Below are 19,731 nucleotides of genomic sequence, written 5' to 3' on the forward strand. Positions count from 1 at the left end.
ACAAATGTCACAGGACGAGGTGCAGTAACGGGACAGCAAGAGCGCTCCCAGAACCTCTGTTAAAGACATCATTTACCAGCTCTTTTACTCACTTCCTCTACTTTCTTTTTTTTACTACGAAACCATCAGCAGCTTACAATACCAACAAAATCACACCCACAAAGCTTCTCCGCTACAAATCTATTGACTTCAAATGCATAACTGGAAAAAAGGTATTACTACACAATGACTGATGATGAATGCTGAATGGTAAGACACTTGCAAGAGCAGGCCATTGAATATAGTGAGTACCTGATGAAATGGATCCGTCATGGATCTGATTTTAGACAAAAAAAAAAAAAAAAAAAAACACGACATAAAAACACCACGCTGGATCATTGATTACAAACCCATAGCAGTAAAAAATGAGCAGGAGAAGAGAATTAGAAATATTTAGGATCATAGTCATTTGAAAATGTATACAGTTTGGGGGCGCCATCGCTAGAAAACAACACTAACCAGAGAAGAAGAAAAGTAAAGTAGATAAAGTAGAAACCTGACTTATTCATTGGTCCAGAGCAAAAGTGGAAATTGTGCCCCTTTAGCTGGAAAATTATGTATAAAATTCATATATAAAAAAAGCTCTCAATGGAAGAAGCAATGATTCAGATAAAGACACAAAGCTGCATCCACACCTGGAGGAACACCATCGGTAGAAATGATAATCCCTATATCGTCATCATGGTAAGTAGTCATGGATATAGGAGTAGAACCTGAGTGGCAAAAATAGACGTGAAAACAAACCGTAGTTACCAGAAAGTTTCCAGTTTACCAGTTTTTGTTGACCTCACAGGTAACAGGTCTGGAAGTATTCCTGATCTCACACACAGGATCACGCGAGTGTTCGTAAGCAGACTGTAAGAAAACTCAATTATCATCCAGACGATATTGTTTGTATACGTTTCTGGATTGTATTGACTTGGGTTTATTTTTGTGACTCTTTTCTAAAATAATGTTTAAATTTTTAACCAAAACCCCAAACACAGAGTTGAGTGACAGGTTCGGGAAAGATAACAGAACAGACTCAAAACAGCAGAACGGAGCAATTACCAAGCTATTTACAGATGTTGAGAATCTTCCACCCGAAAACAACATCTGTAGCTTTGTTTGTCCTGATTCCCTCGACCGATAAAGAGCAACTAACTTCTGAATGGCATGTGCATCGATTCAGGACTGCTTGTTATGATTGCAAATTTATTTTGGAGTTGAAAATCAAAACAGGAGAACGGGCTTTCATGAAGCGAAGCCGTGCAGAATTGGAGAAAATAAACACACAATCGGAGCATCAATCAAAGACAGAATTGTTGCTTTTCACTTCCATTGTCCCAGAACTGAAGCATGGCAGGTTTGGACAGAGTTCAGAGTTCATTATAATAGCTGGAATGAGCGTGAATACAGTTTGTTTTAAAAATTAAAAAATGTTGACGTTTTAAGATGAATTTTCCCGCTGTGACATCTTGTTAATGCCTGATTGCTACGCCATGTCTCATGTTTAAAGTCTTAATTTGTAGTATTTCAGCCCGGTTATAATCTTCTGTACTTTTTTAGACTGTGTGCACCATAATCGAGCTTTGTTCATAGAGGAGCTAATGTTAGCACTTTCACCTCATAATGAGGTCATGGGATCAAATCCAATGGTTACAGAGTTTGCCGATTTGTGGTTTCCTCCCACTGTCCAAAAACATACATTTGAGATTTATAGATGACCCTAAAATATTACCCCCCCCTCCCCCCGACTATGTGTGGCTGGCTCTCTTTTTGCCCTTTGATGGCCTAATGACTGGGCCGAGGGGTAACTAGTTCACATGACAAGGAAAACAAATAAAACTGTAAAAAAAAAAAAAAAAAAGCATCACGTTTTTGGTGTCCATTTACACAACAATGATGCTCGGAGCCCACCATCACTTTTTCGAAGCGGCTCCCACGGTAGAACTTTTCTTTGATACCCCCTACTCCTACATTTAATTAATCATACTTTTAATAATCTCCGTGGGGAAATTCCCTTTTCCACATTTACACATCTTATTTCTCGGATGTGGTGAGCAGCCACATTGGGCCACCGTGACAAACAACTGTTGAAAACCAGAGCAATATCAAGACATTAGCATCATTCACTGTGAGGAATGGATTCATATGGGCCCCCTATTCCTGTACTAAAAATAATGGAGCAGAAGAGGGAGGGCACACAGACCAAAGGTCCTTTTGGTAAAATTAAGCCTGACCCATCATGCCCGGGCCTATTTTGAGAACATACCCCTCAAACAAACATTGCAGATTCAGTCTGTTGGACAATAACTGGAGATGTTCATAAAATTTCATTTTATGGGATTTGAAAAGCATGTCGCATAACTTGAAGAAACAAGAGCTAATAGAAATAAAAACTAGACACAACTGTACATTTTTGTATGTTTAGACATCCTTAGAAACGGTGAGAATCATTCTTAATAGCATATGATCTGGTGTTTTCCCAGCACACATCAGCTGCTCTTCGTGCAGCTTTCAAATCAGAACCCCAGCCTGCAAGGACAATTTCAGTTCTGAGCTTTACAAAATAAATGCAAAAAAAAGAAAAGAAAAAGATAAGAAAAATCAAACATTTTTAGACTAAAGTCAACAAGGGGCTCCAAGCTGCTGATTTGAACGCACTTCAGATGTTCTGTTGAGATCCCGGCCAGAGAAATCTACCAGAGGGACAGTCTGAGCGCTCTTCCTATGAAATAAAAAGTTTAAAAAAAAAGGCGTTTTGTCTGTGAAGATGAACGAGCGTGTCCTCAAACACTCCCTCCTCGGCTCTTGCACCTCGCAGACAGACCTTTGAGTCCAGCGTGTCATGGGGTGATTCTATTATTTTTTGTTGTTTAACTTTGGGGATTCATGTGAAACCCATCAGGACTGGCAACCCTGTTTCTTGTCTCTCCCTCTCTCTGTCAGACTCACTTGTATTGAAGGAATCTCAACACCAGACTGTTGACGACAAGTTTCCTCCACATGGAACTGTGTGTACGTTGCTCTTTAGAATGTTGGCTTCAGTCTGGGACACTGAAGCCAGATGCTTCAACGATACTTGGAGCAGTTGGAAGTTTGCATCTTGAACATCATTTATAGCCGTGAATTTTGACTATATGGCCCACATGACCACCACAGGGTCAAGAGCCTTCAGCTGCTCGGCCCTCCCCACCTCTGGAAATCACTTCCACCCAACATCTGAAACATCCGATGTCCGGACATTTTTAAATCTCATCCTAAAACTCAAAATTCATTTTAATTAACCTTTATTTAACCAGGAAAAAGCAGAAACTGAGATCGAGATCTCATTTCCATTTTAAACAATGTCGGTCTGTCGCAAATGTCTAAGTTTAGTTGTTTTTTTTATTGCTACTAATTTTTTAACGCGTGTTGTCTAGATCTTGGGTGTTCTGAAAGACGCTGATAATTAATGTATTAAAATCATTATTATTAGCTTAGTGGTTTGTCGGCCAAGGGCCTTATGTTTGACACCCCTGGACTAGAATCTGGCCTTTGTCTTGTACGGTTGCGATTACCCCGGAAATGGAATGGGAGCATTTTCAAAAATTTAAGTGGCTCTGAGTAACATTGTACCTCACTAGGAAAACCATTATAACACACTTTCTTGAATCAAGAGTAGACATGGGAATGCGCCCAGCCTCTTTGTATCTTTGGAAGAATGGGGGTGGGCACTCCTTGGCTTTATGGTTTATCTAATTTGAGATTGGGGAGGAAGTCTGCAGCCTCTGTTAAAGCTCAAAAATAAATAAATAAAATTGAGAGATAGTAATTTGCAGCATGAACATAATGCATGCCTCAATCTGTGTTTGAGAAAAAGCCATCGCAACATCTTATCTTTCTTTCATTGTCGGTCTCTCTCTGGCCACAATGTGGGGGATTAACCAGCTCCAGGGTCCCGGGCTCTTGCAGCCTGGCAGTATGCTGCAGGTCAGAGTCGTTTGCTAATTAGCAGCCAATTAGAAAGCCGAGGTTTCAGCGTGACGCCCCAGTGTTTGTTTCCTGCCGGGGAGTGTGCAGGACCGATATGACCCTGCGCCACTGTCCGTGGCCACGCTGTGGATCGCTGCTCACTGGCCCTGTAAACACAGAGGACCTTCACATGACACCCACACACACACACAGTCGGAGAGGAGAAGCGCTTAGCGTGGCTTATTATACCCACCGGCTTCAAATGGGATAAATCCGTCAGGAAAGCTTAGATTTAGCGTCATCCAATAAGATGAGTTTAATAGAACTTCTGCAGGGAATAATCGTTTGTCTATTTTCTTGTATTTTTCCTGTGATCGTTCTGTACTCAAAACTCTGATTAGAGCATAATTAGATTATAATATAATGAGAAAAATACTGGCCTATATGTAACCTTTTAGCTTTTTAAGCTTCTAATCCATAAGAGAAATGTATACCAGTGTGCAGGGAAAAAAAGCATTTCTGCAGTTTCTGATGACATACATAGTCATACTGCTATTTGACCATTATACCACTAATACTGTAAGACTATGTTATGTTTTGTTGGAAAATAAGAGACTGTAACAGAAAATGCTCACGTGAAAAGCTCGTAAATGCTGACAAGTACTTTGCAAATCTTCCATCGAGCCCAATTTCCTCCCAATATGTGGCGGCCATCGTCACCATGTGACATTGTAAGTGGGACTCGTATAAACCTCTTATAAGGTTATCTATGCGAGTAAGAACGTTCTGTTTGTACTTATTTGGTCATAATACATAGTTCGTACTTTAAAAAGTCAAACTGTTGGCATCTAAAATGTTTTAGAAATGCAGTTATAATACATTTTTGATTCAAGATTAATTGACTGGGACGAATATTGAAAGAGAAACTGGTAATAGTTAAAGAAAACACAAGTCAGGTCTGTTTTAAATGAACATGTCAATCTCTCAGAAAAATCTGGAGTGACTCTGGGAATCCTGCCGTGTTTTGTCATTTTTCGTTCAGAGTCGGACTGTGATTGCAGGTTATTAATTTCCACTAGTGAAACATGAACGAGGCAGACATGTTCCTCACCTCCTAAATATCATCTCTGCATTTCATCACCATTTCATACGTCATGATAACGACTCTCTTCTTTATTTCAGCACTTCATCTGATGGCCTTTTGTTTCATCTCTCCCCTCATGTCTTTCTTCTCTTCTCTCTCGCCTCCCTGTTTCTTTTTCCAAACTCCTACCACCTCGGGGCTGGAAGGATCTTAATTTGGACCCTGATTCCCGGGAGGGTCCATCTGAGCTGCATCGAATACCTCTGGCAATGCCTCTGCTTGTCTTGGAAATACAACAGAAATCACAAGAAAGGGAAAATGGCAGAGGAGATAAGTCCTTACATGCATCAGAACCCGTCTTTTTACCTTCCTCATTAGACACCTGTGACAACGACTGTATCCCGTTCTTTCATGACACTTTTTATCCTATCATCTAATTCTTCAGAACCGAGAGGGATATTCTCGCAGCTCACTGCTAACTGATCTGTTTTTGTAAAAGAGCTTTTTTTCCCCCCTTCTCAAATCAACAGAATCGCATATTTCACAGTTCGCCTTGCCAATTAGACAAAACACAAATCACCATATTAGTCCGCAGTCACCCGCACCTATCACAAATAGATATTTCTCAAACGCTCCGTCCAAGGCACGACCAGTTCTTATATTAGCAACACTCAATCGAAACAGCAGGCTTTAATTTACATGACATCACCCATTCCTGCCGCACTTATCTGCATTTGATTCCTCTAAACACTTTGAGATGCAGAATCATTTGCCATCCAATAAATAAAAGAGAGAGAGAGCGCCACGATCTATGAGGACTCAAACGCACTTGAGCGTTGTTGGGTTTTTTTTGTGTGCTTCCATGGAAGAGAGAGAGTTTACACAGTGCATTGATGTGGAGAGTCAGGAATGGAAAATAAAGCCCCTCCTGCCTTGTCTGTTTCTACTGTTTTGAAGGCGACGTGACACCTTTTAAAACAAGAGCAGCATCTTGCAAGTGTCCGCTCGACGCGACGCGTCTGATGAGGCCGGCGCAGGCTCAGATGTCGCAGGCACGCAGCAGCAGACACATCAATTCTTCTTACCTTTTGTAGATACACATCTATTCACAAGCTGCTGGAAAAACGGGACATTTGGCAAAAAAAAAAAATACACACATGGGCCTTGTCAAACAGTTAGACAGGAGTCGCGCTCCTGCAGCATGTCACGCTCAAATGTTTGGGTGAGCTGTTCTCCGTCCAGCAGAGCGGCGGTGAGGGACACATCGTCATAAAACCCCAGCTCACGCTACTATCTATCTAACCCCCATGGGGACAAGACTGTTTATTATGGTGCTCATGAATTCAAACACACGGGGCATCTTAGGCTGTGCTCGCACACGCATGGTTTGCTGATGTTTTGCCTCGGCGTGCAATGTGCTGTCCATGCTTACCATCAGATCTCTACGATAAGACCGAAAGACCGATGCAGAATATGGGTGGATGGACAGATGGATGAAATCCTCTTACCAATTGGGGATTGAACTTGCAAACAAACCCCATCTTTATGTTGCGATGTCTCCGAGAATGACACTGAACATGGAAGATGCTCCCAGTGAGTCTGACAGATCATGTAAAGTGAAGCACTGATTTTGAATGAATGAATGAAGATGTTGTACTACTTTGAAATGGATCGCACCAATGCTGCTGTTTCACTTTATTTTAATCCACTACAATATTCAAAATGAAGGGTCAACCTTTTGGACATTGATTTAAGACTGTGGTAGAATGAAACAGACACATGGGACTGAATCAGATTTAGTAAATGGGAATAATCCCAGATGTGAGGACCTATAAACTGATTTTTGATGGTGAGGTCATGTCTGGAAGTACATGACCGTACAATCAAAAATTTGTTTCACCCTTTTACTCAAATCTGCCAAACTTCTGTCGACTTGGGCCCATTGAGCATCGCTTGAATGGTTCCTCAACGATGGGCTACAAGGAAAAACTCAAAGCCAGATATTCAAGGAAACACATCATTGCATTGTGGAGAAAAGTCCTCATTAGTGTGCCTAATGGAGCAGCTTTTAGTTCAATGTATAGTCTTGTTATTGGTTTCCAATTCAATGGAGACAAATCACAAACTGTATCAATGAGAAAACACAAACTCTTGTTCCTCTTCTCAGAAATTACAAGCATCACTCGGACCTGCTTAGGCATTTCTGAACTTCTCCAATGACTTCAGTGCTCACCGGTTACAAATGAAATTTCAAAGGAAACCACTTGAACCCAATTATCTTTTTTTGTTTGAAACCCAAAGAAAAATCCAGTCAAGAGTGCATAAAACACTACTTTCATGCAAAGAGTGTCTAGAAATAAGCACTTGAAGATGTCTTCATTTGTATATTTTATCCAATCTTAACCATGTGACATGATGCAGACATTTCCTTCTAATTACCACAAGAGTTTGAGTAGCTGTGTGATGGATCCATTCCATTGGATGGGCTTGAATTCTTCCCCACAATCTGCCCGACAGACATTTTTCATGGTTTGTCTTGTCTGATTGAACCCCAAAATGAAAAGTACCAATAAGAAGTTCTCATTTTGTCATCATTTATACAAATAGGTGGCAAGTAATATTGTTAAAAAAAATACATGTTTTATGGTGTGACTTGTTATTAGATGTGATCACGGTTGCAGACGACTGCAACTAGAAGCAAAACCTGTACGGCCGTGTGATGACGTGACATTTATTTGTGTTTAATCTGGAGGCCTCGGGCACATATTGTACAGGTCGCGTACCAGCTTTTGAAACGCCGGTTTTGCACTTTGTCCATCCTTTTATTGCTGACAATTAAAAATTCCGTCATGTTATTCAATAATAAATGTAAGTGTAATAAGCATTAACAGACAAGAGGACAAAAACAACCCGGTGTTTAATCAAACTGAGCAGTCGCATCACAGTTTACATACTGACTTCTCTGGTTCTACTTTGATGTGTTAAACTGTGCGGGTGCATACGCACACACATAGACACAGACACACACACACACACACTTCCTGTGCAGCCAGAGCTTTTCGGCCGCACTCACTTTTGGCTTATCCGCCAAATAAAAAACGGTTTAGATAATGGGGACTGAAGTGTTTACAGCCTCTCTCGAGCCGGTCCACTTGGTGCTCGCCCCGTCTGACTGTGTCGCCGTGTTCCCACTTGTCAACACCCGCTTCGGTTGAGGAGAATGTTTTCATAACGGCCACAAATCACGATCATTTATTGCCGCGTGTTGTTCTGTTAGCACTGGCATATTAGCGGGTTTACCCCAAAATAAGTCCGGAGTTAAATCATGCAGAAATGTACCACCGAGTGGAGTACAGGTCACTCGTCTGGGAGGAAATCTCAAAGCGTGAGTGAGTAAGACGGACCTGAACAGGATGAGTGCAGTCCGTGTAACAGCAGTGAGGTAATACCTGGAGAACTGGGGGGGTTCTTAACATAAGTGGACCTTAGGGAGCAGGAAATGTGTTCTTGTGCCACTCATAATTACCGTCAACCTACCAACGTCTGCTTCCAGCACCAGCTCAGTTTGTTTTCTTGACTAAACGCGTTTCAGGGGAGCGATCGGTGTCTCGAGGAATCCCCACAGCCACGCGTCTCCCAGGCCAGATAGGACCGACGGAAAACGCAGAGGTCAGAGTGTCATTGCACGTGAGGGCAGAATGATGGACTGAAAATGACACCCGAGAGGAGCCATGTTTCAATAAATCTTCTTCTAACCCTCTCCTTATTTCTGATTTTAAAAAAAACTTCACACCAGGGGTGTGAAACATAAGGCGAGTGGGCGAAAACCAGCCAACAAAAAGATCCAATCCGGCCTGACAAACCACCAAGCAAATGGCATAAATTGATTTTTTTTTTTTTTTTATATATATTTCTTAAGAGTAGTGAATACAACACAACACAGACACAAGCTGAGATATCGGTGATGCTGCCATGAAAGAGAAAAATGAGCATTAATCTCAAAGCCATGTTATCAGGTTCAGTTTGAAAAAACAATCAAAATGCAACAGTTGTAGGAGAAGTTTTTGGGACATTTCACTGTATTTTACACCAAAAGATCTCATTAAAATAGCCTTTTTTATTATTGAATTGCTGCAAAAATATAGTCATTTTCAAAATGTATACCCTGTGCCACAAAGAAAAACATGAAAGGAAATAGTGGGAAATATTTGCAGAAATTAAATAATTGATGCATAAATGTGTCTTCATTAATGTAAAATCATGTGATTCTTGTTAATGTCAGGATTTGCTGCGATCCTACACTGAGGCCAAACGGTGGTTTTACAGGAGGCTTTTTGCACATCCTAACCACTGCAGCTTCTCCTTTCACACGTCCAATTCAATTTTATTTCTATGACTCCAATCGGAAGTTATTCGGGTTTCAAAATTAATGTCCAGATACTGCAACAACAGAATATTAGGATAGTTGGGTTCCGCCCTACGAAGAGGTATTATTAGGTTGAAATCCGTACTTGAAAGATTTTCATATCAAAAGAGAATAAGTGATTCAAAAGCAATAAATGGTCTGAATTGTGGATGTTTAGTGTGGATGTTTACTATATTCATGCCATTTCTTTGTCTGCATTATGTTTATTCCAATTATTTGTTTTGAGACTGCTGGGTATCACTAAATCTATTTTCCCTTGAAAATTCTGCAAGGATGAAGGCCTCCCATCTCTCCTGCTACTACTGCATTACCCAGACTCCTCGCTGACTTCCGAGCACCTATAGTCATGTAAATACTTCCACTGCTTGCTGCGGCTTCCTCGAACTGACATCATGGAGACACGTTATTATTAGCAATATCTGCGACAAATTACAGCAACAGATCGATGACTTTCTTACTGCGACTCTGGGTCACAGAGTGCACATGCAGCATGTTTTCTTCAAACGCAAACAAATCGTCAAAGTCTAAATAACAGGCCACATTGTGCACAGTGAAGAACCTTTTATTTGCATGCCAGCTTCTTGTTACTATCATTCCGAAATGTTAAATGGAATATACAGTGTCTTTAAGAGATGGGATGATCTGGTTTGTAGTGCAGCTTCTTGAAATGTAAACTTGAACAGACGGAAAGGTCAACTATATTGTCGAAGTGATGACAAAACGGTGCAAGGTGTACGTAGGAAAACTGAAGAAGAAGAATCTTGTTTCTTGTCACCTGTCCAAATGGTGACAGCTGGGTTTTGTACTCGTAGCTCTCATGAAAGTACGAGTAACAGTTTGCGTTTGCGGCAGAGAGAAATGACTTGATAGCATCGGGAACATGAGAGTGAACTGATATGACTCGTGAAACTGAAGCTGCTGCCAAACACGTGTCCAAATTCCTGTATGTACCTCTCAGTTTTGACATATTTTTGCCCAAGTGTGATAAAATCAGGTTTTGGAGTTGATGGGGTTTTTTTGGCAAAATTATTAGTGATCAAAATTGGACGACCATTCAATCAGTTTTGAGTTAAAATGGTAGGTTACACTGCTTAAAAGAGAGTGTGAAAAGGAAAAAGGATTAAAACAAAAAGAGTTTGGCCGAGCACAAAACCCTGAGGAACTTCACGAGACTTTGCAAAAGAGTGAGTCTGCTGGGAATGTTCCTTCTCCTGGGAAACAATGAATAAGAAGAAACCGTATATACCAAACGATCAACTAATCAATAACATACCAGAATGCCCACATGTTCAAATATTTATATTATTTTGTTTCCTAGAATCTCAGAAGGACGTAACCGTTCACGATGGTGATGGTGAGGCTCATTTAGAGCCCAGAATTCATTGTTGCATTGGGAGTTTGACCTTCATTTCCAGGTTGAATTCTGCAGGGTGACACACGGCAGGACAAACACACAGTAGCTTCTCCGCCCGCAGCCTGACAAACAAAGGCGGGATGGATGGTCAACACGGGTCCGCTCACACCGGGACCCCGCAGGAAGCCGGGGAATGCGTGGAAATGCATGAATGGAAAAGTGGCGGAGTGGATTCCAGGGAGGTCTGCGGCTGTTTTGCCGCTGATGGGTACGGTGCGTTAAAGCTTGTCACACAAAGCCCGGCAGAAGTACACTCACTGTAAACTTTCCGGGGGCTTTTTAAACACAGAGGGTGCCAGCCTGCCCGAGCAGAGACGGAGCGGGAGGCACAGCCAAGATGTCACCGTCCGCACACAATCCCCGAGTCCGCTGCGGCGGCGTGTGAGATTACACCGTCCCTTTGTATTTATATTACCGTATGTATTTAGATTACATGGCTCTTTTGTGTTGAGCAAGTTAAACACACAGGCCATTATTCATGCTGCCAGCGGGGAGCCTGTTCAGTCGTGTGATGGCTGCAGGGTCGGTGATGTCACAGGGGGGTGACTGCAGGACAGGGTCAGTGTTTTCATATTGATCAGTGAAAAGCATTGAATAACATCAATGGTCAGCATGCAATTTTCAATCGTTGCATCCCCGATAGGGTCTGGGCCCCCCAGTTGGAAAGCACTGATCTATTGTCTAAGCCAAGTCCAAAATATGGTTGTATGACGATGAAGAAAACATTGAGTGAAACACTCTTGAACTTGGTGTTTGGAGCGTTTATAACCAAAAGAGCCATTATTACAACTTTATACAGGATGCAAATCTGTATTAGATATTAACGTTTTCCATTTCCACAACAACTATGTCTTATGCTACATCTATGATATGTCACAAGTATAATTTGTCATGGTAGACAAGCTGTTTTAATGTTTGATATTTTTTAATTTAATGTCAATTCAGCCATGTTAGCCATTATTGAAACTGAGCCTTTTTGGTTGTTTTTCTCCAATTTAAGCTGTTTTAGCTATTTTGACCACACTAGCAATTAGATTTCTTTGTCATTTGAGCAGTTTCACAATTTTATTTGACCCTTTTTTACAGTTTATTGCCTTTTTAAAGTGTTTTACCCATTTTAGGTGTTTAAGCTGTTTTGACATTTTCTTTTAAACCCTTTATTGAGGGTTGAACTATTTTCATAATTTTAACAACTTTAGCAATTTCATTTGTTATAGTCCTTTCATCTGTATGAGCAGTTTCTATTTTTCATTTTTTGTCAGCAGATAAGAGTCTTGTTGTGGTAAGGGGAAAAAAATGCATATATTTTCTGAACTTCATCGAACTACAGACCGTTAAGTTTCAAAAGTCTGTCATATGACAACATGGTTCTATCAACTGTAAAAGAAATGTGTTGAGGATTAGTTTGGTCCTGAGAAGTTTCGTACATTAGGCAGAGCGATTTTATCGGATGATAAAATTGGGATAATCTCTGAGAAGGGTCCTTCTTTGAGTGTTTGATGGCTTCAGACCAATGTTCCTAAGGAGAGAGTATGGCTTCCTACTCATGTAGCTGCAGTCAGAGAAACAGTCCCGACATGCACAACGCAACGTGAAACCTCTTCTGGTTGTCTTCAAGGTTCTGGACATGTAGATCACTGATGCATTTTTATTAATGATGAGTTCCAGTTTGCTTGAATCTTACCAATGTTTGGCCAAGAGACCTAAATTCTTTCGAATGTTTATTTCTCGCAGAAGCCCTGTGGCTCTTTAAATTGGTCCTCGGTGTTCCTGTGAGTTGGATCGTCTCAGACCCGGTTCAGATGAAGTCAGGGCCACTTCTCCCTCCTTCTGCTGCCGCTCCTATCTGCTCCACGCATCTCCAGTTCGGCATCCGCGTTTGGCCTTTGGTTGTAAATCCTCACTGGGGTCGAGCAGCGGATGACGTACAGCGTGAGGCCCGGTGCTCTTGGGGCCGTGCGAGTTATATGCAATAGCCAGCAAGACAGAGGGTTCCACTCAGTTTGTGTCAAATTCATAGAAATCACTACTTTCTTTTTCATAACACTCGCATCTGGTCAAGTATAAAATACCAGTGGAATCTTTAATCTGGAGCAAAATGTGACCAGACAACACACAATGTAGATCTGCCTGCTGTTACTCATCAATCCAGCGAGTTGAATGTCTGCGTACGCATGTCTGGACCGTCTGTTTTTCTGAGCGTGCGCTCGGCTCCTCGTGTGATTGATGCCAGCTAACGCTGTTGAGTTAAACAGTTTGAAGGAGAGGGACACTGGAAGTCCAGCTGTTCTGACCACAGCTACGAGCCGACAAAATCCAGAAAAAATGAGAAGGTAAAAGAGGAGAACGAGAACAAAATAGAGAGCACAGCTTAAATTAATATTTTGGCGGCGCTGCCTTCTCCAGCACTTATCCGTTATGTCAGTCATACATCGATGACGAGGCAGTCGAATGTCGAAAAATATCCGAATTGGTAGCACATACTATGGCCTGGGTCTGGTGTAGAGAAATCTGAATTTGGAGCTTTTCACATGGCCACAACAGGTTGGATATGGGTCACTTGTGAGCAACAAAATCTGAATTAAGTCATTTTATAATTTTTTAGTAAAATTTCCATCTGTTAAAAACAAATAATATTGTGAAAAGATGGCAATACTTATATCTATTATTTTCCACCCCAGTGCAATACCTTTTTAATGAGTAACTGAAAGCAGTGTTTAAAATAGAATTCATGCTGTGTGGCTGTTTACATTGTTTTCTTTACCGATTCCACTTTTAACAGACTTATTGTCATTGGCTTCAAATTTTTAGATAAAATGTTGCTCAAGCCCATCAATCCATTCTTGACAGCTGTAGCTTGCCGATGTGTTGACGAACACAAGGAACTGAACTCCTTACCCTCCGTTTGGCTTTCATGTCGGCCCTTTTGTCTCGTCTTCGATGCGCAGCACAAACAGTTATTGTAGCCTTTCCTTGTTTATTTGAAACACGTGACCTTTCAACTTTCTCCAGTGCTCCGTCTGCCATAAGTTACGGCAGCTCTGTGTACGCATCAACTGTCACCCGCTGCTTTTAGGGGCCTTCCAGACTAAACCACATTGGTCATAAAATAGGTAGAAGCAACCCAAAAAGATGTTTGGCTTGTTTAATGCAGCTTCAAATGAATAATCCAGCGTCTTATCATAAATCTGTTGAGGTTGAAAAGATGCAGCGATGTTCTCTAATCCAACTTATCTTCGTGTCCTATTGTTTTGTTTACATTTTTCTCGGAGATATGTCTCCTGATTTCCTCACTCGCGACACACTTGAACTTTGCAGCAGCGCCGTATCGCTGTCATCGTTTGTACATCCCGTAAACGCCGGGATGACATAAAGGCCGCGGGATATTCTGGATAGTTCTTCAAAAGCTCTGTGTTTACAGGTTGAGAGAGGAGGCCGTGCTCAGGAACGTGGAGCCTGCGAGTCTTTTTTTTTTTTACAACTTTGTCTTGTCTGTCACTTGAATGCCGCAAAACCGTCGTCCAACCCCTTTAACCCCCCTTTACTTCACCCCCCCCCCAGCAAACAGCTCTGTTATATTTTCCATTCGAAGAAAAAAAAGGCTCTGGGGTCACCAGCGTGTCTGACTGTGTTTCGCCGAAGCCAGATGGGGGTTTTCCTATAAACAAGTGCACAGTGAGTATTTATACAGACTGTGGCACCTGACGCCATAACACTCATGACACTCTGTTTAGTGGCCATAGTCGCCATAAGTCACTTTGGAGAATTAAAGTAAATATTTTCATTATGGCCATGCCTATTGTTTATTATAGAATGGCAAAAGTTCTAAATCTTGCCAAATCCCTTTGTTGAAGAAAATCATTCAAATAACAACTTACACAGCACCGATCTCTTTTCGTTACTCGCAGGTCTATTCACTTTCAAACAAATCCAGGAACACCACCTGTTTCAACAGGCATGTGGGGAAAACGGCTGGCTCTGACCTCTGCTGCAGTCGCCATGAGAATAGAAGTACACTTCTGTCCCGTTGAGAAGCACTTTATCTCATCTGAATACGGTGCGTCGGCCGCCACGGACACGGCATCACATTCCACCCGGACGCTTGGATTTTTCCCGATGCTTCGGCCTTGGAGGGAAGCCGTTAAGATAAAAGCATTCCAGACAAGAGCGTCGATCGGTCGAATCTCTGGTTTGAAGTCATAAACAAGTTGTACAACAACGGCGTGTTAGCCAAGCTGGAAACCACCAATTATGGTGCTCGCATCAAAATACACACAGCAAACTTAGAGCCAAGACGTCGAGGAGGAATTATCCTAATGAGCTCAGTAAGGATCCCCTCTCTATTGATTGCAACATAAATTCACAATCATCGGTCAGACAATCTTGGACTAACCCCAACGTAAATACCACAGGCCCCTGAAAGCCCCACGTACATTTGGCTCAGCGTCAGCTCGGCTGGTGGTCGCCCGAGAAGCACGGAGAGCGAGACAGCAGCAGGAAAGGCACAAAAAGAAAGAAAACATACCAGATGTGACCAGTCCAATGAATCATTTATCAGCAAAGAGACGATGAGGACTGATGGCGAAGAGATTGGGTAAAAGTGTGAATCTTTGGCTCGCAAACATAAGGAACATAAGTAGTAATTCACCGTGAAATACTGCAATCTGTATTTGGAATCCAAGATAAACACAACAAATGCTTGATTACAGTAAAACTGCTCATGAACGCCACAAGAAATTGTGTAATGACACCGCTGATGCACGAATATTCTATAATAGGAAGTAGACTGGAATAAAGCAGCAGCCCACCTTTGGTGTTCGGTAACTTAAAGCATATTTTCTCGGACTGTGTCAATGTCAGATGAATGAGATTAGATTGACTCCGTACTTTATGAGTCGAGAAATACTTTTCGTCTTCTTTAATTCTTTAATTACACATCAGCTGAAGTTCAACTTGCATTGTCCCCAACTGACTGAAGCATGGAACTGAAGGCCTGTACCAATACCATGGTGATGCAATTGATGATGTTGGTAGTTGAATGCTATTGGTTCAATTGTGTCCGGGGCGGGGCTTCGCCAAAGGTCCCTTGCCCACCTCAACCCTGTTCATGTGTATTTGGGTGTTACACCAAACCCCAAGTTGCACCCAAATTGGACTGAGTGCTACTGAGTATTGGGACCACTCAATTGGTAAAATGTCCAATGCAAGTGAAGTCCATAAGTTTATGTCTACTCATTGTGAAGTTTAGATTCTGCTTCATGATGTACATCTGAAAGTAGCCTGAGAAGCCTGAAAAACAAAGAGATTGATGGGTGAAAACAAAGGCCATGAAACCATCGGGAGACAAGATTTCAGGCATTTTAAGTGTCTCACTAAACAGTTTGTCGACTGCTTGGATCTTGGATGAACTTCTCCAAAATAAAAGTCGACCAGTATTAAAAGTATTAAAATGACATGACGACTCCATGATCCAAACTCTTTTGCTTTTATATCTATGAATGAAACTTCCTGGCTTTTCACTGGCATCCAAGACATGAATATGCACCATGAAACTCCTTCCATCTCAGCTCATCCTTTAACAAAACAATCAACCTGAACTCACAAATGTCACACATTTGGTTTTCCTGCTCACAGTTCAGCAAGGAGAAGAATTTAACTTTAAATGCAGACAATGCAGTTCAGCATTAACTAATTCAAATCTCCTTGATATTATTTTCATTGGGGCCACACTGTATAATGTCTGTGTGGGTTTTCTCAGGTTTCCTTCACCAGTCCAAAACCAAGTTGGTGACCTTAAATTGCTTGAAGGTGTAGAGTCAATTCAATTCAATTCAGTTTAATTTCTATAGAGCCAAACACAACACAGTTACTTTCACAGAGAAATACCTAAGAATTCCACATGAGCAAACATAGGTGGAAAGAAATAACCTTTTTAACAGGAAGTAACCTGCAGAACCAGACTCCAAAACGGAGGCTTTCTGGATCAGGGGATAAAACGAGAGAAAAGGATAGGACGGAAGCAGAGAGCAACAAGCAAACGGACTTAAATCCACTGGCTGGAGAAAATGTGAGTGTGTGACTGTCAGTCTGTGTTTGTCCTGTATTGGACTGGAGATCCTACTTCTATTCATTGTTAGCAGGAATTGACTTTGGCAAAATAAGTGGATTGATTATCATTGTCTTACGCACATGCTCAGATGTTACGTGTTGCATAAGGACACTAAGAGAATCACACTTGTGGTTTGTCCGAGTTCATGGAAGGGCTTCAATCAGTGGGCTGGAATCGTCTAAATCCTAAACCAGCTTCAAGAAATAAACATACTTCTCTGGTGGTTAAAATGTTCCACTGAAATAAACGTACTCTTCAAAGTAATTACCACTGTGAAGCTATGTATTAAATGTCATTAAATTCAGTGACTCGAATGGTGCTGGAATTTACATAATGGTCCACAAGTAGTGAAGAATAAATCTCCACGTTTTGGAGACTGATGTCCACCGGTACCAAGCCTCCATTGTGATCGGAGTGAATCTTTATATGAAGAATCAGTAGAGATGTTCATTATTAAATTGATCAAATATTCCCTTTTTTTAAATAAGCTTTTTGAAAACACTACAAAAGTGTGGCCAACAAACTATCCAGCCTGTGAGTGTGACATCACACAAAGCGCCGCCATGTCGTAAAGGTTAACATCCCATCACACGGAAAATGTACGAGCGATCGTAAACATCTCCGGATGTTCACTTCACCAATTACTCTTCAACCCGTGAGTCATTAGAAACAAAGGGCAGATAGCGCGACAAGCGTTCGGCCACTGCAGAGTGGAATCAATAGGAAGACCGTTAAGGTGGACCAGCTATCAGCTCATCTTGATGGAGGTCCGGGTGCCACGTGTCTCGGCTCTTATTGTGTTGACACAGATGATACAGGCCACCATTCACCAGATAGCATCAGACTATAACCTGGATCTTTGGAAAGGCCCCCTTGTTTTTCCTTCTACCTTCTTTCATCCACACTTTTCCCTTCAAGTCTCGCATTAAACTGGCATTTTGAGTCAATCTCACGTCGTTAAAAAGTTGATCTTAACTTATCTGGGAATGAGCTAATACGAAGCTGGACTTGGGTGTTATTGTTGTCCACTCTTCGTCTTTGAGGCAATGTCTTCCTCTGCCTATCTCTGCCTATTCCCAGTGGGGGCTGTCACGGTGGTATAAATTGTCAAAGTGGACCCTATCTGTCTCTGGGTGGGCTTTAAAGCTAGGCCCATCAGTTAAGACTTCATTAAAGAGGTTCCTCCCGATGCTGTGCGGAGGAGTCCCAGTCTTCTGCAGCCTTTTAACGCACCATGATTCATTGTGACTGTTGTCTTGTTTCGGAGGTAAATGCACTGCTTTGTTACTGTTTGCCCAGCCCGGTGTTTATGTACAGTACAGCGTAGAACTCCTTTTTGTTCTTTCAGACACACAACATGTAATCTTTGTGTCAAGATATCGTCTGAGCAGACACAGGGTCTTCAATATCGTTTCCCAGAAGAGGTGGGCCGAAACTAAGAAAACTACCAGGGCATGCTTTTGAGAGATTTTACAAGACGCTGTGCCACATAAAAGAGCTCTGATTCCCTCAAGGTCACAACCTGGATGTTCAGAGCTGATTTAGGAGGTGCTGTAGGAGTTAAGATTTTTTTTCTCACATGAACCAGTGCCATCAAATCCACCCTGTTGTATTACAATAACCTCAACACGGTTCAATACTCAACACTCAATTGCCAACCCATCACTCATGGTGCCTGTCAAAAATGATTGGAGTCACCATTTCCATCTAAAGGTGAAGGGGGGGGCCCTCTGGGATGATCACAGAAGTTTATTGACTTACAAATCTCTGAAGGCAAATCTTGATTAAAATAAAATGTGACCAGGGATTCAAACCCTGGTTTGGGTAGAGGAACTCACTATTCAGTTCAACGAGCCATATGTCAAGTAATCCATACAAAGTGTAAGCTTGTAAATGTGTCATTTTGATAAACAAATGCTAGTTTTTCTACGGTTGAAATGCCCAGTCTGGCTTCAGTGTGGGCATCTTAGCAGGTATTGGCAGAGCTGCTAATAGTCGCTGCCAAGTGCTTCAGCTACCGTGTTTACTGTTCCAGCTACCAGCTTTGGCAGCTACTGCCAGATTCTGTCTTGTTTGACAGAAGACCGACTCGAAGATGCCCATCCTGTTCCATAAATTACAAGACTTGGTAGTTTGGCTAACTTTGTTAATTGTTTGAGGCAGTGTTCTAAAAGTAGACAGGGGAGATATTTTAGCCATCATTCTTGGGTTCAGGTTTTTGCTATTAATAGCTGTTATTAGCCTTAACTGCCCTCTACATACTTCTATTCATTAACTTCTAGAGATTCTGTAGTAAAACTCTAACTGTAACTCACTGAAGGAGCCTTTTTTTTAAAGTTGGTATTTATATAAGGCATGCATACATTTATGAGGGTTTTATTGTCCGTTCAGCACATGAGCAGTTCTCCAAACAGAGCTTATTAAAGAAAACAGAGATGTATGTTTGTGGCGCCCTATGGTGCGGGGCTCCGGAGATGATGTAGTGCGAAGCCGGGCCGCTCAGAGGAACTTGGCTTGTCTGGGACCCGAATAAGAGCCTCATTTTTCACATCGACACCTTGCGGGGGCTCTGTAAGCTACTGAATCCACAATGTAGATGTGTTAAATATTTGTTCAGGAGGTGGGACGCGTCTGCTCTTTGTAAATGCCGTCAATTGATAAGGTGGCAGCGATGGAGCGTGGACGCATCCGTGAAGGCTGCGAGCAGGTTTGTAGCTCTGTAA

Source organism: Blennius ocellaris (assembly GCF_963422515.1).
Source record: "Blennius ocellaris genome assembly, chromosome: 21".
NCBI lineage: Eukaryota > Metazoa > Chordata > Actinopteri > Blenniiformes > Blenniidae > Blennius > Blennius ocellaris.